The following is an 18,525-nucleotide window of genomic DNA, read 5'->3' on the forward strand; positions in this document are numbered from 1 at the left end:
ACAGAGCCCCGTTTCTGTCGGGTATGCGGATAACCGTCCACGTGATTGATACTGCCCAAAAATAGCCATATGGCCATTTGCGGGTCAATATTTATCTTATATTCCACCTTATCTAGACCTTCGCTAGAATTCTCGCGCTAATCTCACTGTTGCCAACCGGAAGTTAGAACACCACCTCAAGACCAATTGTTGCCGTCACTTCGATAACATGTCTCTAAGCGCCTACTCTTTTTCTGCAGACGGGCCGAACCTGCTGATTATGGGACGTCAGCCCGCAGTTTACCCATTCAATGGAAACGTGGCCGTTTCACTATTCGTTTTCCGTCAGATCACTGTAGATGTTTCAACAATGATAAAATTAAACATGTCTAGATATATTCGTACATATACCTAAATGTAGGTCGCACTTTACTAGCTAACAATATTTTGAGCATAAAAACAAACAACGTAGTTTTGTAACACTGTTAATTTGGTATTATATATGTTCTATTATGTAGTAGCATATATACGAAGAGGTATGTCGTAATCTGAAAGGTTTTTTTCATATCCTAACCCTAACATTATTCACACCGTAACAATCAATCGGATGTAGTCTTTTACCCCCCAAATTTTCTACACGGACATGTTTGATAATAACTATAAAATTTATGGATCAGTTAATTCCGCATTTTATTGGATGCACGGAAGTGAACGAAAGTCGACCTTCTTTGAAGGGCTTTGTGCAGAAGATTCACGTGCGTTTCACATAAACCGCGTCATAAAATAAAAATGTCGAGTAACAACTTATTTCATGAAACGCACGCGACCTTTAGGTTCGACTATACCGCGGAGTAATTATTCCTACTATTAATAACCCACGCTACACCAACTATAATCAGACTCGCTCTGTTTCCTTTATCCTTTTAAATATACGGCCTGAGCTAATCTAAGAATACTGAATGATCAGAACCGTTCATGAGTACAGGGAAACTGGAAATGTACATATGCATATAATTTAACTATAGGGTCCGAACGAGATGGATCAGCACAAAAACTAGTGATTGTTATATTAAAAGCAAATTGGATTAAAAGCAAACGACGATTGGATTAGGTTTTGTATCCGGATGATTGATTGACAACCAAAACCACAAGAAACAGCGAGAATACGGGCCCCAAATATGCAGATATATATAACAGACCTTCTTTCTCTGTACTGACGGTCGCTTTTGTTCCTTGTGAACCCTTAACCCATGTTAAATACTCCTGAAGCAACGAGAGCGGCACTCAGGACCTCTTGACAGGCTATAGCCGTTCCCGTATTTACTCTGTATACTACAGTATTAACAAGCTATAATTAGTGTTGAGAAAGACAACACCATACGCTTCGCCTCCACATATAAGCCCTCCTCGCTGCATTCGGTTATCGCACAGTTGCTTGCCAGATAGCAATGTGTTACTGAATTACTTTTTTCCTGCGTACGATTGAGCGAGCGGTATTCGGCATAACGGGTCATTCCTGTCGCCTATGAACCCTTAACAACTATCCGGTCGCTACACGTTTCTAGCCGCCGCTTGACCGATCTGAGCAATGCACGCAGTATTTCCTGACACTACTTGGTACTCTCTCTCTCTCTCTCTCTCTCTCTCTCACTTTACTTTGGAGGTCTTCAGTTTGATATTGGCCCCACCGCAGTCAGGACCATGACTAGTTTCATCAGCTGCCACCCCCAACAATTACGCACAAATAAAGTCTAGTCATGTGTCTGTTACCGCGGTAGTGCTGCCGCAGACAACGGTAACAAAGAGAGAAGGCGACCGAGAGCCACCGCTACCTGGTCATCACTTGCGTTCACACGCATCGGAGTCTCTACGATGTGTTGCGCATACAGCGTGTCGCTGCACCGTTACACGGTCGTGTCGCCCATGTTCTCGCCCACGGAAGTTGTTGTTTTTGTGCTTGCCACGATGTCGATACCAAACTCTAGCTGGCGGATTGCCAATCAACCGGCGAGGCCAGAAGACCTTTGACATTTCTGGACAACCCAGCAACGGGCACTAACGCGCGTATTCGAAGTACGAGGCGACCCAATGCCATCCGATCCCGCCCTTGTTCGCTGTATCGATACAACCCTTCGAGCAGCAGCGGCGGCAGTCGAAACAGCCGCTAATCAACCTTTGGCTTTTTCTTCCTCTTTGCAACGCACACGTACACAGCAGACGGATAACGCGTGGGAGTGACTGGACAAGGTAGAGGTTTTCTGTGCAATGTGATATGGAAAGACAACTACTCGAATGAGAAACAAAACGAGTGAGAGTGATAGAGAGAATCAGCGGTTTCATTTTTAAGTGGATTCGCAGCATCGTTAGCAATAATAGCAGCCGTATTTTAGCTCGAGCACCTGTACGGCAATACGCAATTCGGCCTGACATGCAACGCGGCAGCAGCCAACAGTAGGCAGCGCAAGACCAATGATGCATCGTTATATTTTTTTCATTGTCGGTTAGAGTCAAAATAAGGCTAGTCGGGTACAAAATTCAGTTATGTATTCGGCCCTTTGCCCGAGCACTGCCTGCGCTTTGTAGTATCGTCGTTGAATACTAGCGGCGGAATAGAATGATCACCGGCAACATTACTGCCGATGCACAATGATCGCCGTCAGAAACGGCACCACTATTTTTAGCATTACTATTTCTCTATGTGGTGTATGTCGCCGGCATATCAAGCGACCTCCCATCCTCCATCATCGCTGTCCGTTCCCTCTGTATTGAAATTAAGTAAAAATTACCTGTTAGTCCCTTCTTTTTTACCTCCCGCCTTCCTGAAACGAAGCATGATTAGGCAGCTACGGAAGGGGCGGCATGACGCCAGTCACGGCAGCAGCATCAGTAATCACGGGTCAATAAAAACAAGCATATATCGCCGGTGGTGAATACCTTACCAAGCCGCTATGGCGGCGACTAACTATGGACACGTCCCTTGTTGGTATTTATACATACGCAGCCTTCTGCCGTTCCGATTGACCCCCGTACGAGTTGGCTTTATATGGTCTCGTGATTATTTCCGGTTACGTCTAGTTCCGAGCTGGTACCCGCTGGTTAGCATTTGCCATCAGAAAGAGGGGCCCGTGACGGGGCTCGAGAAGGTTTGGTTCGTATCTTTGCCTCCTGTGTCCGCAGTAGACACCGAACACCGCGAGTGTCCACGCGATTGCTGATAGTCGTATCATGCTGACACTGATCCCATTGTAAAATATCTGAGCACTTTCAGATCTGACTACACTGTGTATTGCAAAGGCTGCTGCACGAAGTGTATCAAGGAACGACTGATAGCTGATCATACGCAAACAGGCGATCTTCTCGGGTATCGACAATTAGCTCAAGCGTTGGGCATGGGAAAAGATGGCGAATTATGTGATGTCACTGTAATAGGATTATGAATATTGTATTGACATTATAAGTTGAAAATGTAATGGATGAGAAAAGGCTCAAATTCTATTGTTCACGCACGGCAATATGGCGGCCCACAAGTTCAACATTATCGCTAACAATTGTCATTGAAATGTTGTAACTGTATACATTGACGCAAAGGCTAATGTTCCTTTAAAACATTCCAAGGATTCACCAGTAATTGCAAGGGTACTGCTGTAAAAAAGGACTCGCATTATGAAAAGGAGAACAGAAAGAGCCCCTAAAGTTTCTTGTGGATCAGTGTCAATATTGCCATCACTACAAGGTTGTCTAGTTTAGACAAGAGGGATCCGTTTGAAATATATGCGCATAGACAAAGCACGGGTATCAAAGCTCTATTCCGCAAGCATCGTGTCACCCAATAGATGAGCTTCACAATTTCGTGTCGTTTTGCTCGCCCATCGCACGCACAGAAGAGGCATGCTATTCTGCCACCAGAAGTGAACACGTTTGCTTACGACAATAGCCATGATAACGGTATTCCAACTTCCAAGCGGTGGTGCTGCCTGAAACCCTGATGTTGCTGAATATCGCCGTGAGAAAACGAATCTAAGTGACGAAATGACCCGCAGCTCGCAATGCGTTTCGGCCGACACATAAACGCGGTCCATGGCAGCAGATCATAGACGTAAAGTAAAATTTCTCTGGATCTTCCCTATCAACGTTTAGCAGTAGTTGGACAGAATGGCTGACGTTGTTCTGCGCCTCTTCTGTGTATCATTATTGTCGGCTCGTATTGATTCTTTATTTATTGCATCTTTTCTGATAGCTATCATTAATAATATAGAGTGTTGATGTATATATATTATAACGCCTATGTTCAACAAAGGATTGTAATGCAACGGCCAGTGATGATATTTAACGGATCATCGATACTATCGATCCCATAACGTCGTTTCTGGGCTTTGCGTAAGAAGACATGTAGGTACTGGAAGTCTTTGTAAGGCTGCTTGTGAGTTTTGGCACTGCAGTACATGATGCCGCATCATGCCGAAAAAAATTTTAAACCGCTCTGTGTACACGTTTAGTTCAGTTTACTGATAGGATAAAAACGGACAAATAGAAAGACAACGAATCTGTTTGCGTTGAACATACGTAGGACGAGCGGTGTAAGGTAGTAAAGTTGGACGCTCTGGTTCAGGTGGAGCAGATTTCCATACCTCCAAGTTAAGGTGCTAAGCTAAGCTAGAATGATCCCATAGACAAAAGCATCCATGGATAGCATCTTTGCGTACTGTTTTAGAGCCTCCCACCGAGTCGTAACGGTACGCACTACAAGACTAGAGGCAACCAAAGCCGGTATCCAATAACTTTTGCTATTTACAAAGGTACTTAACAATCTAGCGTGAAAAAGCAAAATCCCGGCCTTAAGCATTAATTTAATATAAGTGTCTAATAGCTCCCAAATGGGCCACTAACCCTTGCGTATACGTCTTTTACTGCAAGTTTTGCTTGTCATTAAAAAACACAGCCCCGTCTCGATGGTGTCGGTATTGAGACAGAGTTGTCTTTTCCTTTGCTTCCGTCACTTAACCACCATGTTACTGGTTCTAAACATATGAGGTAATATAGACGTACTTCAACAATAATCTTTCGTAGCTTTCCCATTTTTGATAGACGATAGCGGTAGCGTTTACCAACAATCGAGTTATGATGCACGAAACGCAGGTCTAGGTTTGACGACCTCGAGTCGCACCCATTTCTCGCTAGCTAAGAATTACAGGTAGTAGTTTTCTTTGTTCTCTATGTGAATCTGCAGGTGCTATTACAAAATATATGTTCAGGACTCGACAGTACTCAGCTGGAAACAAGCGACTATGATTGCCGTCAGCTAAGGCCCAACAATATCATCGGATATCCTCGACTTCGTTCTGATCGATTCTGTAAAGTCACGCAGCCCGTCAATCAGCCCTAGCAACGTGGCACCATTCGCTGTAATCAGCCAGAAACACAAGTAACTCATTGGTTTTGCGCTTACTATTGGCGCCGCAGCAGCTCGATGACTGTGACAATTATGGAGCACATTTACCACTGCACATTTCTATTTTATCGCTTATAATTATTATCGTATCTGCAACATTGATTCAGCCAAACAGCAGAAGGACTCAAGTTGTCCGAGAGTAGAAAAACAATCGTACTAGCCCAATGGGGCCGCCCAATTGTCGGTTGCCAACCGGTACAATAATTGTTTTGCACGTGTTTGTATGATTCGAAAGAACAAAAAGAATCGTCTCGAACAATGGCTGTGGTCGCTGCAATGCTAATGGTAGTATAGTACGTAGATATCTCGGGATGCTGCTTCGTAAAAAAATTCCTGCAGTCGGGGTATATCAAGCCCGTCATCGACTGTCCCGTTTACGCTTGCATACTCGATTCTGTGCCGCTCGTCAAAAATCGACTGAAATACGCCATAGAGTAATAGAACAAAAAAAAACTATAAGGATTTACAAGCAAAGCTAGATTGTTCGAGATGACTCAAACTTACCCAGAGTGGTTGAGCACGGTATGACGTGGCTTTCAAGCTTCCTCGATGCTTACCCTTTACTCGTTCGAAGGTCTTTATGTGACATGCGACCAGGTACAACCAAAAGACAATGGTCAGTCGTCTTTAAATTTCTGGATATGTTACTTCATTGCGCCGCCAATATGCGACTTTTAATGTATAATACGATGCTCTATTGGTATTGTTGTTATTGTTGGTAATCGTGTTTCGCTACAGAATCTATTGAGACCCGCTTTGCCGAAGTAAACAGTAGATAGTTGTAACGTTTATTCGTTCGAAATTTAGCTCAGAATGTAAACTGTTTATGGCCGACGACAAAAATGGCTGCTTTAGGTAAAGTTCTCTGCAAGTCACCGCTTTCGATCTCTTCCTTTGTTGTTCTACCCCTTTGGACTTCGGTTTATTCGGGCTACTGAAGTAGGCGCTACTATTTTTGTTTTTTTTCTTATAATCGTCGAAAACTTTACTTCGACAAGCCACCATTTCTGCTTTGGTGGTTTGCCAAAAGGCGGTAGGTCGTTAATCAGTCGCGTTTCTGCGCGCTACCGTTGTGGATGCTGTACTATGACGCGTTCAGATATACAAACGCTTCTAGCTGCCTTCTGTGTGCTCAAAAACGTATTTTGTATTTTCTACGTACAGCTACCATTGGATGTACACATGTATGAAGATAGAAAAAAGACTACGTCGGTCCTATTTAAATGGGCTGGCAAGTAGCTATAGGGGATTGGTGCGCACGTCAATTGTACAAGGTAGAATTTTGACGATATCCACTAACCGTTTCGCGGACCTGTTTGGAAGTATATAGTGGGCACCATCCCTTAAAGCTACCCATTGCTTCTGGGATGTTGCCAACGAACAATTAACGCGCCGATCAAGGGAATAGTAAAACGAAATTTCATACATACGTGTTCAAAGTGGTTCCAATTGAGGTTATTAGTTTTTCTTAGATTGACCTGCATAAAATATTCGAACTTGGGCTTTACCTTTTTATCGATGCACAAACTAAGCGCGTATTGTAGATGTCGCCTGTGGAGTTACTCCGCCATCTGAAAACAAACATCATAGAGTTTATTCGAGTGTTAGTAATTATAGGGCAACTCGTAAAGTAGGTGGACGTGTTGAACATGCTGATACGATTCAGACCGGACGTTGTTGGAACGTCTCTCGAAACGTGGCAAGCAAGACATTAACTGGTAGATCACATTTGGAATAAAAGATTTTTCCTAACTTTTCCTTCAAACGTTTCAACGTACACATACATACATACATACATACATAAAGCAACTTTCAACTCAGCTGCTATTGCACCATTCGTTATTGAGGCATCAAATGAAGTGGCGAACATAATTTCACCTTACTGAATTGACACGTATACACGATGACAGGGAGACCATTTAGCTGTCGACGAATATATAATATGACACACTACCTCATATAGAGTAAATATAATGAAGAAACGGCTATTGAATAGGGGAAAGCATTTAAGTAGATGCTCAATCGGAATATTGGGCCAGACACTCGATGCACAGCTCATAGAAGCTACACTTTGTGTGCCGTCATTTTAAGCCCCGTTAAATGGACACGGTGCCATCAATTTCAGCTAAACGTACAATTAGACACTTTCACCTTATCAGCATAAGTTGTTCTCATACTGGACTTGGCTGCTGCTGCCGCCACTACTGCTGATTCTAGGACTGAACGGAATCACGGTACTCTCAACAAGCAGTTGTTATTAACGTCTCATAATCAATTGTCGGGTTATCCTGCTGTCTGTATCTGGTCATCGTTGATCCAGGATTACACTGCTGTTACTACAGGGCATTGGAACAATACAGAGCTACAACGGACGCCAGCGGCTAGGACAGCGGCCAAGTGTCAAATCAGCCCATTTCACTATCTCGAAATTGGGTTGTGCCGCTGTTATCGTTATATGCGGCTGGTTGTTGAAGCTTTCTCATTGGCCTTTTCTTCAACTATCCCGCTGCTCAAACAACGACCGATTGAAGTCATTCTGTGTGTTTGCCTAGATGTCTCCGTGGAGCCACCGTTCATGACATTTTTGTGGCCCAGCATAAACGAATGTATGACACACACACACACACACACACACAATTGCTCATCCCTTACACACAAACAAAACAACAGGGTGTCCACATAAATCGTAGTGCAGTGATGAGACCATTTAGCCACAGAGCTTCTTTTATCGCCCGCGCGTTATTCAAGAAACCAAGATGGCGACAACGACAACAATAAACGCGGCACTGGTGATTCTGGGACGCGCCATCACCACGAGAGTCACTTCTGTGTGTCACGTTTATTTAGATCAGAGTTTAAGGGAGCCCTAGGTGGGATCCCAACTGCTATCGTCGAGATGTAGATCGGTTGCAAGCGTAGAATAATGTCATCGCTAAATTTGGCTGTGAAAGGGCGACATGAAATTCTCAATCATTTTGGACTAACTAGCAGGTACGAACTTATGGGTGTTTAGTATAGATAGATAAGTAAATATAAGAAGTATCAATTTTACGATATAATTACTACATGTTGGAAACTACCTAGCTGTTATCAATAATAAGTACAATTATTCTATGCAAACGTGTAACGTCACAATGATTTTCGTGTGCAATAAAAATATTATCAATTGTTTGTTCTCGTCACTATAATAATTCACCAATTCCAACTTCAAAGAGAAATGATCAACGGAATAATATGTTTCGCCTTGCCGCCTTGTAGCGTTTCAACCCTGCCAGCTACGTACGATGCAACATTGTATCGTGTACTATCACATCCAATGACGGTGATGACTATACGCACGAAATGGTGACGTTCTTGTGATTTTTGCAGTCAAAATAACAGAAAACGCACTTGTTTCCCATGGATTTGGTCTTAACGTTGCGCTCGAGCTATAATCATACTGCTATATAAACAGTAGTCATGACTGTAGGAAGCCTCAAATTTGCACCAAGTACTGCAAATAGTTGTAGCGTGATCCGTATGCCCATGTAGCTACTAGCCGGTAAACGCCCTGTTTTCAGCTTTTTTTTTTTCTCTCTCCCATATCGTCTCCTACACTATAGATATACATATATATTAGTAAGGTTCCAATCCCATAGTCTATTTGTAGACTACTGGATTTTGTCGAAAGTCTCAGAGTAACACGCAACATGGGTAGGGACACGCATGGCCTTCATGGAAGGAGGCAATCGCGACAACTGACTGATTCAATGCATCTGTAACCAATTGCAAACAGTTATACAGAATCCGCTGCGTCAAGAATCGACTGCCAATTCTTTTCGTTCGATAGTAACAATGTTCAACACTGTTATATCTTCTACCGTTTTTCTTCTTCATTAAGCTCTTGCGTAAAAAGCTAAAATCCACTAAGCACTCTATGCCTTATGTTATACCTATGTAGAAGCTAATATGATACGTGCCAATGATTCGGGGTCGTTTATATTTTCTCATGAACATTAGCTTTCTTTTTGTAGATCGAGCCAGAAGTCCTCAGCACCGAGTACCTGGCAATGGCCTGTCTTTATTGCAGTAATCAATTTCGAATATGTTCCAAAGCAGGGAACGTAATAGTTGTGTGTATTACGCGTACCCGTTAAATAAGCTGAAATGTAAAATTCGAATAATTTACAAAATTATCGATTTCCGATTGAGAACTTTATGGGACATATATTTTCTATGTTCGCTTGTGCCAGTGGTTCTAGTTCCGCAATGGCGGTAGTCTGGTTTGTCTCGATCGCTATGTACTTAGCGTGCTAATAATGATATGACGGCTTACGGCGGCTCTGAATACGCAGCAGACGCGTCACAGGCCAGGATCTGTGTCGCGTTATAGCAGAAGTAGCACGAACGTCAATGTTTTGGTTGCAGTTTCAGCTTGCGATTGCCACGCCCCCTCTAGAGAGGAGACTTTAACGTGAACGCTGTACGTATTTTGCTGTTGCTCACCTTTTAGGTGCAATTCCCTCACTATGAAATAAAACAAGCGCTATAGGGGGCGCAGCTATATTGTTGTGACGTACATATACATATCTATTAGTCGAGCGTTATTCGTGCTTCTTCACTAAATAATTTGTGGCTTAAAAAAGCGTAATGTCATGTATAAAATGTATGGGCTAAAAGGGACTCATCTGGCGGACATCATTAACTCTAAAATCGGTAGAGTTTTTTTCTATTTAAAAACCAGACTAGGCCAATTGCCGATTTGTGATAAGGTCTTTGAAACCGCTTTTCGCAGTCGTCATAATAGTCGTATACACCTCGTATATATACATATGTATGTGAACACTGCGACAGGAGGTTCGAGTAAAATAAGTGCCACGACCGGCGTTATGCTGACGCAGGCCATCATGCACAGCCGTGATGGGCATCACATGATCTTCCGTACGATGTAAATAGCTAAATTTCGCCGTTTCTGGATTTGGACTAACACAAATTTTCCCAATTGAAAGATTTTACGTTCCTCTCGGTTTGTTTGCCTTATTGGATATCAATGTGTAACGTAATATCATGGCTGCTGTTTGATAGGTCGTTTCTTCGTTTGTGTCTAGGTATCGTAACGTATTTCCACTGACTATATCGTCCCAAGATGACTCGATGGAACGTTCTACTCCAACAGAACAATCATAATCGTATTACTAGTGCTATTGGTTGAATGGCTTCAAAAGGTTTTTCTAAATCACAAAACAACGCACTAAAGAACATATATATCGCCAGTCGACCACTGTTAAGCATCTTCATGCTGCCAGATGCAAAAAGACGAAAGCCTATCATTCCAAGTTACGTTCCGCCGTGTTTTCTGATACGTGCATGTGTGTATATGTTTCTGCGTTGTTGTTGTAATGCCGGCTTTCTTGTCTCTCTCTGGCATCTCGATATCATTGTGATAGGCGATCACCTGAAACGAGTGCTGCAGTTTCAATGGCTTACATCACTTTAATGAATCCTCTTTGTGTGCGGTCGTTCTCGAGCACTGTTCCTTTTTTTTTTTTTATCCTTCTTACCCTAACTCATAGCTTCTGACAATGGTAATCGACGTCGAAGACCATCAGTGGCCAGTCAGAGACAGGCTTGTCCTAGCTCACCAAACTTCCGACCGGCCTGTTGGCACCGGTTCATCGGCATCTTAATCAAGTTGCTGACTGAACAAGTTTGTACGCGCTAGCCTATAAGGTACTCGTCCCTTCTGATGCTGTGCATTCTGCCGCGTGGTTATAGTTAAACATTAGTGTCAAAGATACAACATTAACGATACCCAACTTTTGTAAAAAAATAACAATAATGGCACGATAAACGATTAACAGTGAAGACGAGGCAATGGCTGCACGTAACTGTGACGTTAACTATAAACAACAACAGCAACTGCTACTTCTACTGTAGAAAAACGTTTTAACATCTTCGTATCACAAGATTATTACTATCGCCGCCCCGTCTGACGTTAAAGCTAACAGAAATACCGGCAGCGGTGATAGCAGCTCTAACGCCTTAGACGTGCAACGGCATGGAACGAACAAAACATGGCACATTTCTCCCCGTGCCATGTGTTACGTCGCTCGTTTCCAACGCTGCGCGCGTTGTGTAGAGGTTCGGAGAAGCGACTACATACTGCGGCGCGCGCTGTCCGGCACGGAACGATGACGTGCAAACGCAATGATACCTTGACACATTGATTCCAGCAACGCGACGGTATTCAGATGTAAAACGCCTGGATACCACGGCGTCCGCCTACCTCATTTATGGTAAGAGTGAATAAAGTTTCGAATTTTTGTCACGTCACGGCTACTGATTATCGAGGATAAATTTCAGGTTGAAGCGGTTGGCGCCGGTAGACCGGCAAAATGGTTCGCATTTGTTCGAAATACGCTGAGTCGCATTAACGACAAGGCGTTGCTCCTTCTGCTGCCACTGCTACTGCCGGCCAATGTCATTTTAAACAGCGCTCACCAACTTGTGTTTCTATATTGTGCTCGTAGGAGAATCACACGTTATACACGACGGTGATACCTTGCTTATCTCTAAGAACTATAAGAAGGCATGTATGAATGAAGGTATAGCTCTCTCCAAACGTAAAACTTCTTTAAATTGATTGTGCTCCAATAAGCTGTATTGGTACGCACCACACAAGTAGAATGTAGCAATTTAAATCGACAAAGATAAATAGGCCTCTGTAGAAAGTAGGCGATTTTCTATTTGGCCGAGTAGGAATAATGTACCGATATGCTTATAGCGATCAGAATCGTTGCTTTAGCAATCATGAATCTCACTCGTTACCTCATCGAGACGACGGAGTTCTGTGGCCCAGCGGGATGCCTTGTCAACAACTGTTACCATGTTCGCAATAATGTAGCTATTGTCGTTGTTCTATACGAGTAGTACAAGTTTTATTCTCGCGTAAGTTGATCGACCAACACGCCGCAGAGTATACGTCCGACGTTAGGTAAACGCAATCGGCAGTCCACTACTCCCCTGTAAACAATACCCTACAACAATAACGTAGTTGACATAGTAGTTTCTGCGGTAACTTTGTGCTAGTAATTACAAAAAGTACATTCTACATCGTGGAAAACGAGAGCGTATGACCCATTGCAAGCATAAGCGGCGGGGGAGGCGAGACGACGGCCATGACGGGGTTCCCTATTAGCTCAACAACATACAGGTACTATCGCACGAGCAAGCACCGTCAGATCTTTAGAGAAAAATATGTCTATGCAAGATTCTATTGCTTTTATCAAAAACCGGTATCTTTTGGAACGCGAAAGGAACACACGATGCATTAGTTGAAGGGTCAACGCCCGCCACACGGCAGGTGATAATTTTTACTGGTGTAGTCATTATTTTTCAGAACTAACATAATCGATAGCAGAAATGTTGAGAATATAGTCATTTAAAAAAAAAAAAAAGTTTTTATTTTTTTACAAATTTTTACCACACGGGTAAAAATTGCATTTATCGCCATCTTCGATCAGATACCTAAACTGTTCTCCGGGTGGTCGAACAGTCTCGATTCTAGTAGTAGAAACAATGTTCTACAGTTTATCAGCTGATTTTTTAACAAATGACCAATGGTTGCTACGTGCATGGCGAGAAACCATCAATGTATAACAACAACCGTTCGCGCTGCTTTCGAACTGTCAGGCGGACATTCCACATTATACTTTGGGTATCTTTTACGGTATATCGCTGTTTTTAATGTTATTCATGGCGTTCATTATATTTGATGTGTTTTCGGCGATGTAACGTAAATGCGTTTTTGCGAGTTAATGATTTTTATAATCTTTAATAATAATGGTAGTAATAACCATATATGCACGCAACTATATGGAAAAGGTGTCTGTCTACTTATCACAGAAGAATGGCGCTAACGCTAGTACGGATCCTCTATGAAAGGTACGCCGGAGGCGAAAGTAAGATCAGGATAATTGTAATCTTGATCGTCTAGCAAGATCAACCACACCAAGTAATGATGAAAGAAAGAAGTTGATTACGTTGAGAAACGTTAATCTGTACATTCATGAACGACTGTTATATCGCCCGGGGCATGCCACAACCGCAGGGGTAGTACGACTACGATTTCGTACAGGACAATTTTTTCTGCGATGACGGATCATCACCTGTCAGGACTAACATGGATCTGGATAGAATCGGCCTCGAGGTATAACGATCGAATGCAGAAAGAAATGACGAGGCATAGACGTGTCCAGGCGCTCGACAATACCACTTGTCCGTCCTTTGGAGATATGAGTATAGCGGGAAGACGTGCAGGTGCATAATTAGTTGAGTTTGAAAAGTTTGAAAACCTGCGTTTTTGCTCGAACAGTTTCTTTTGACCGCTTCCACTCGTTCTAACTTCACCCGTTTATAGCGCAGATTTGCCGCCTATATAGTGCCCCCTTTTATGTTGTGCTCCACCATTCCTTCAATCAGTTTGTGTACGTTTACAGTATTTTCTCGCTTCGCTAATACGCAGTCGATAGCCGATAGTCGATTGTCATCATACGAACTACATCCAGGCATGGGGAAAATGAAAAACTACGCGAAGGACCACATACATCATTGTACACTTCATCGTAAACTAGCGCTACTCAACTACATGATTTCATTATTTAACAACATCCTTATTCCAATATGTGATGTCCTGAGAATGGCTTCCCCTTTTTATTATATATAAAAACCGACGTAACTACATTGGCTCGTGGAATAGGCCATTCGACGAGCCTTCCTTTTCGGTGCTCAAAGTGTCGTCCTCAATGCGTACATCTATGAAAATTCACATTCCTCTTATCATCAGGTCCCACTGTATTTTGATGTTCGATAGAACCGTTGCTACCATATGAGGTTTAGCTGACAGTAAGTGAGACCAAACTAAGATATGAGCACGCTCAGATATCTACAGCTAGCGAAAAAACGATGACATAAACTAATCCATATGAGAGACAAGCATTTTCGGTTACCCTATAGATAGGCATATAAATATGAATGGTATATAATATTGTTCATTTGATTGATTTTCTTAGAAACGTACAAAGCTGAGCTGATTTGTTTCGGTGATTCAGTTAAATGTGATCTATGTGCCAAAAATCGGACTCCTGATAGCCGGCCAATATTTTTCTACAATAGTCGCGTTTGCCTGTTAGTTGGCCTCCAGCTCACTTGGTCCTTGTATAGGGCCCTTGCACGTAATACAACGTTCTATTAGAGTATTTATGCAGTTCGTGCAATGTTCTACTCTAAGAGGTAGGAAATGATCCAGGAAAATCGATTATAGGAAAAGAGCAACGTTTCCAGTTTTGATTGAACGTTTGGCGTCGTTCAAAGCGCGTTTTAGCGCGTCCTGTTTCTGTTCAGATACAAGCCCTCCTTAGAGAATCAATTCAAAATATGACGAATGAAAACAAATGCGCATGAGGCAATTCATGATGTTCTATATATATGTGAAGGCCAAATATGATCGGCAAGCAGGATACGTACATAGCCAGTCGACTTTCCCTTTTTTGCTAAGCTGGTTGGCGTATTGATCTTCGAAAGTTACGTATGTATAAAAGTCTATACTATAATTTTTTTGAACCAGCAATACGGAGAACTAAATAATACGTGCACTAACACCGAGACGGTTGACGGGATGAATTAGCCAATGTTGTACAATTTGAAACTTTGTCATTCCGTTATGGCAGTGGTTCGGCGCTTTGTGTCGCATTGGTTCTTTTTATTTTTTATATCATTTTTTATTTATGGTAGACAAACCGGAATATGGATACAGATCAACGTTGTACTAGTACGAATCTATTATCAGGCATACGGCTGGTTGTCGTTTGAGTGAAAATGAGAAGAGAGGCTAAACAAAGGTACAAAAAAATCAACTAACTTCGAAGCCGTCCATTACAGACGCTTTTCGTTTTTCTGCGTCTTTTTTGTCACTTTTGTGTATAAATATAGACACTATGCGATGCATACCGTATCAGGGATGACTAATCGTCAGGAAGCTCCAGATTTGGGGACATCTTCAAAGGGCGGATGGACGGACGGACCGCGATATGCGAACGGAGAAGGCAGATGCGGGTCACGTGACGTGGACTAGTAGGAGTACAAACGACAAGGATAGCCGCTGCAATAAAGCCCGTGTGAAGGTCTTTGCAGGCTCGTTTTCGATCGGTCATGCTGTACTATGTACTACTATGACGACGGTGCACGATCTCACAATGAGCAGGCGATGTAGACTAGAAAAATGTATAACTAGGTAAAAAATTATTAACAAGTTTGTATACACATATATGTATACACACTAATAACTACGTTCTAAAGCCAAGGAAACCTTCTGTTCCGTTTTTTGCATTGATGGCGACGCAGGGGAGGAGCATCTTTCCCGTGACTCTCAGGCTGTATGTGATTTCTCCAGTGCAATAATTTGCCAAGGGCGCCAACGTGGAAACTACATAAAGCAGTGTAAAAGATGTGATAATTTAACCGAGCAGATAGAAGAAGCCATTCGCGTTCCTTGGGAGCATCTTTCGTGTCAGATTCGTTCATGCGATTCTTAATCGATCGCCAGATTTAACTGACTGTTGCATAGGGTCTCATACGTATTCATTGGACTTTGTGTCGTCTACTTTCTAAATTTCTAGCGGTAAACATTTCAATTTCCCTCACTTTAGTGACATTTAAAGTTATTCACCTTGAAAAAATCCGCTGACCTTAGAGGCGGATCGAATGAACTCAATAGAAGACTGCCATTGAGACGAAGCCATCAACTCGGCTCGAAGCCAGCTAAGAAAGCTCAGCCCCTATTTTTATACCCATCCAGAAATAGACGGGTTTCAGTTTGCTATATGACATAACCAAAAGCTACACTCTGTACGTGCCTAAAACGTCTATGCTTTTCCTGGTGGCAACACGTTTTCTTTAGGACGGCAAACAATCACTCCAGCGAGTGAGTCTTTTTGCGTTAAGTACGACCTGTGTTATCGATAACTGCCAATATTCGCGGATATTCTTGTGGCAGTAGTTTTAACATATATTCGGAGTTATAGAATATCTCGGACTACAGTCACTGATACCGCGATGGCGTGCTTAGGTGTTCAGGTATGTGGTAGATTTGTCGGTGTTGAAGAGATGGTGTTCCATTTATGTATGGGCTTTGCCGAAATGAGCTTTCCGCTCAAATTGACTGAGCATATTGAGGATGCAATGTACGTAAAAACATGCATTACTGATATATAGATGTGTGTACCGCTATTGTACCACATGTGACCTAGTTCCCTATGCAAGCAGTCAACGAAAATTATTTAGGAAAAAATTCCCGTGGGCACCTGTGACAGTGCCGAGCAAAACAATTAACCTGTTAATTAGCATAGTACCTGCGTGCCCAACGAAAAATAACAGGAGTAATTAGCAATGCGGGACTCCGAGTTCATTGTTTCTACTCGCTTAGCCACAAGACGGTGTCCCGCATGCCTGCCCAACGACAATGGCTGGGAACACGTGAGTCGTTAGTTCATCTTCAAGTTGACTTCCTTCGTGACGACTAATCATAACGAGATATTATATCACGTGATGGAAAACACAGGCAGCTGGTAGACACGTGACGTCATTAAAGGACGAGTAAGTGTCGTGACGCAGAGGGTTCATTTTCAGAAACCGACTATATCAGTGTAGCTTACATCAGTTGTACGATAGCACTAGCTATCAAAAACTACTAGTTGGGAACGAGTTTTCCATGGATCAGATGAAATGGTCCCACGGCAAATTTGCCACTCACAGGAGTGTAACCACAATCTCCAGCAGCGTCATTGACACTGAGCATTATATAAGAAAAAAACAACAATTGATGTTGAGCAGTTTTGACTGGACAGATTTAGTGTTATTGTTATTACACGTCTAATCACAACACTCGACAAAGTATAGGATTCTAAGAATGACATTCTTTTTCCTGTAACCAATGCGGCTTTGCCATAAACATTGCGCCTATTCTAACTTGAGCCTGTTTTATCAGATAACGGAGATCACGCCGTTTGATCATTCGTAGCTAACAAATAAGGGAGGGCGATCCCTCCACCGCTGGAGTCAGTAAAGTGAAGTAAAGAAGACTGCGGCCTGCTAGGTGGCGATGTCCTTCAGATTAGGATTTTCATTACACTCTTATCGGAGTATTCCAATAAGTAATTTATATTTATTGGATACTTTATACTTATTTATAGTTAGGTAGGATTTTCAGCTCATTTGAGTGCCGTTGCTGATGCAACCATTGTTGCGACCACCAGTGCCACCGGCATTGACAGCAAAGGGGTACCGCCTCGCCTGTTTCAGTGTTCGATAGATGCCGACAAGCTTTTCTATGTACAGCGAAATCGTGCGTTCAATTCGCAGGTAACTGCAGCAGCTCGCTGTGAGCTAAGGCGAAAAGGACAAGGGATCGATCCTTTGGGCGACTCATATTTGGTTTTTCTTGCCGTTACTGTTGGTGAGCCTTGTGTGTTGAATGTTTCATTTTCGGTCGCAACAGCCTCAACTACTGCCGTTGTTTCGATAACGCGATAGCTGGTTAACGCCCAAAATGATCACACTTTCTGACCCTTTGGTTGGCATCGACGACGTTTTGGGCAGACTCTGACCGTCATTGGTTCCGCCTATGAAGCCATTGTTTGATTTAACTTCGTGGTGCTCCTGGTGGGGTAGGTAGCAGGCAAGCAAAATGAGCCTCGGCGAATTCGTCTCGAATCGTATTTTTTGCCAGTAGATGTTAGTCGGTGACGGCAGCGTGTTGGCATTTAGTTGCAGAAGAGTAAATAAACAAAAAAACAAACCAAAGAATGAAAGACAGGACGAAAACTAGAGAATAAAGATTAATTTAAAGAAAACCTTGACACGCAGACGGTTGCTGGCATCAGGCAAATTGCTATCACTGTTTTGCGGCACCAGGTTAAGGAAGAGCGTCTATGCGGCTAAATATATTACATAGACAGGCATATAAGTATTAGCGTTCCCACTCACGAAAGCGTTAACAAAGAGTTTATTTGGTTTTAGGCGCAACTTACGTCCTTTGTGCGAGCCTATAATTCTCTTCTATT

General features: G+C 42.7%; 1 protein-coding gene across 4 annotated transcripts in view; it reads left to right on the forward strand.

The window, feature by feature from the left end:
• Nucleotides 1-18,525, forward strand: part of LOC111254372 (uncharacterized) — a 144,257-nt gene that overhangs the window by 41,485 nt on the left and 84,247 nt on the right. The window contains exons 2-4 of one of the 4 annotated variants that reach the window (XR_015317110.1): nucleotides 1-12,620; nucleotides 15,398-15,698; nucleotides 15,809-18,525. The exon at nucleotides 1-12,620 is cut by the window's left edge and continues 39,436 nt beyond it. The exons of 1 other annotated variant lie outside the window; for it this stretch is intronic. The gene's annotated coding sequence lies outside the window, so the exon portion shown is untranslated. The remainder of the gene's footprint in view (nucleotides 12,621-15,397; nucleotides 15,699-15,808) is intronic. 2 more of the 4 variants (XR_015317111.1, XM_086974934.1) reach the window with 2 other exon arrangements.

This window comes from Varroa destructor, unplaced genomic scaffold, assembly GCF_002443255.2.
Source record: "Varroa destructor unplaced genomic scaffold, Vdes_3.0 BEIS01000007.1, whole genome shotgun sequence".
NCBI classification, from domain to species: domain Eukaryota; kingdom Metazoa; phylum Arthropoda; class Arachnida; order Mesostigmata; family Varroidae; genus Varroa; species Varroa destructor.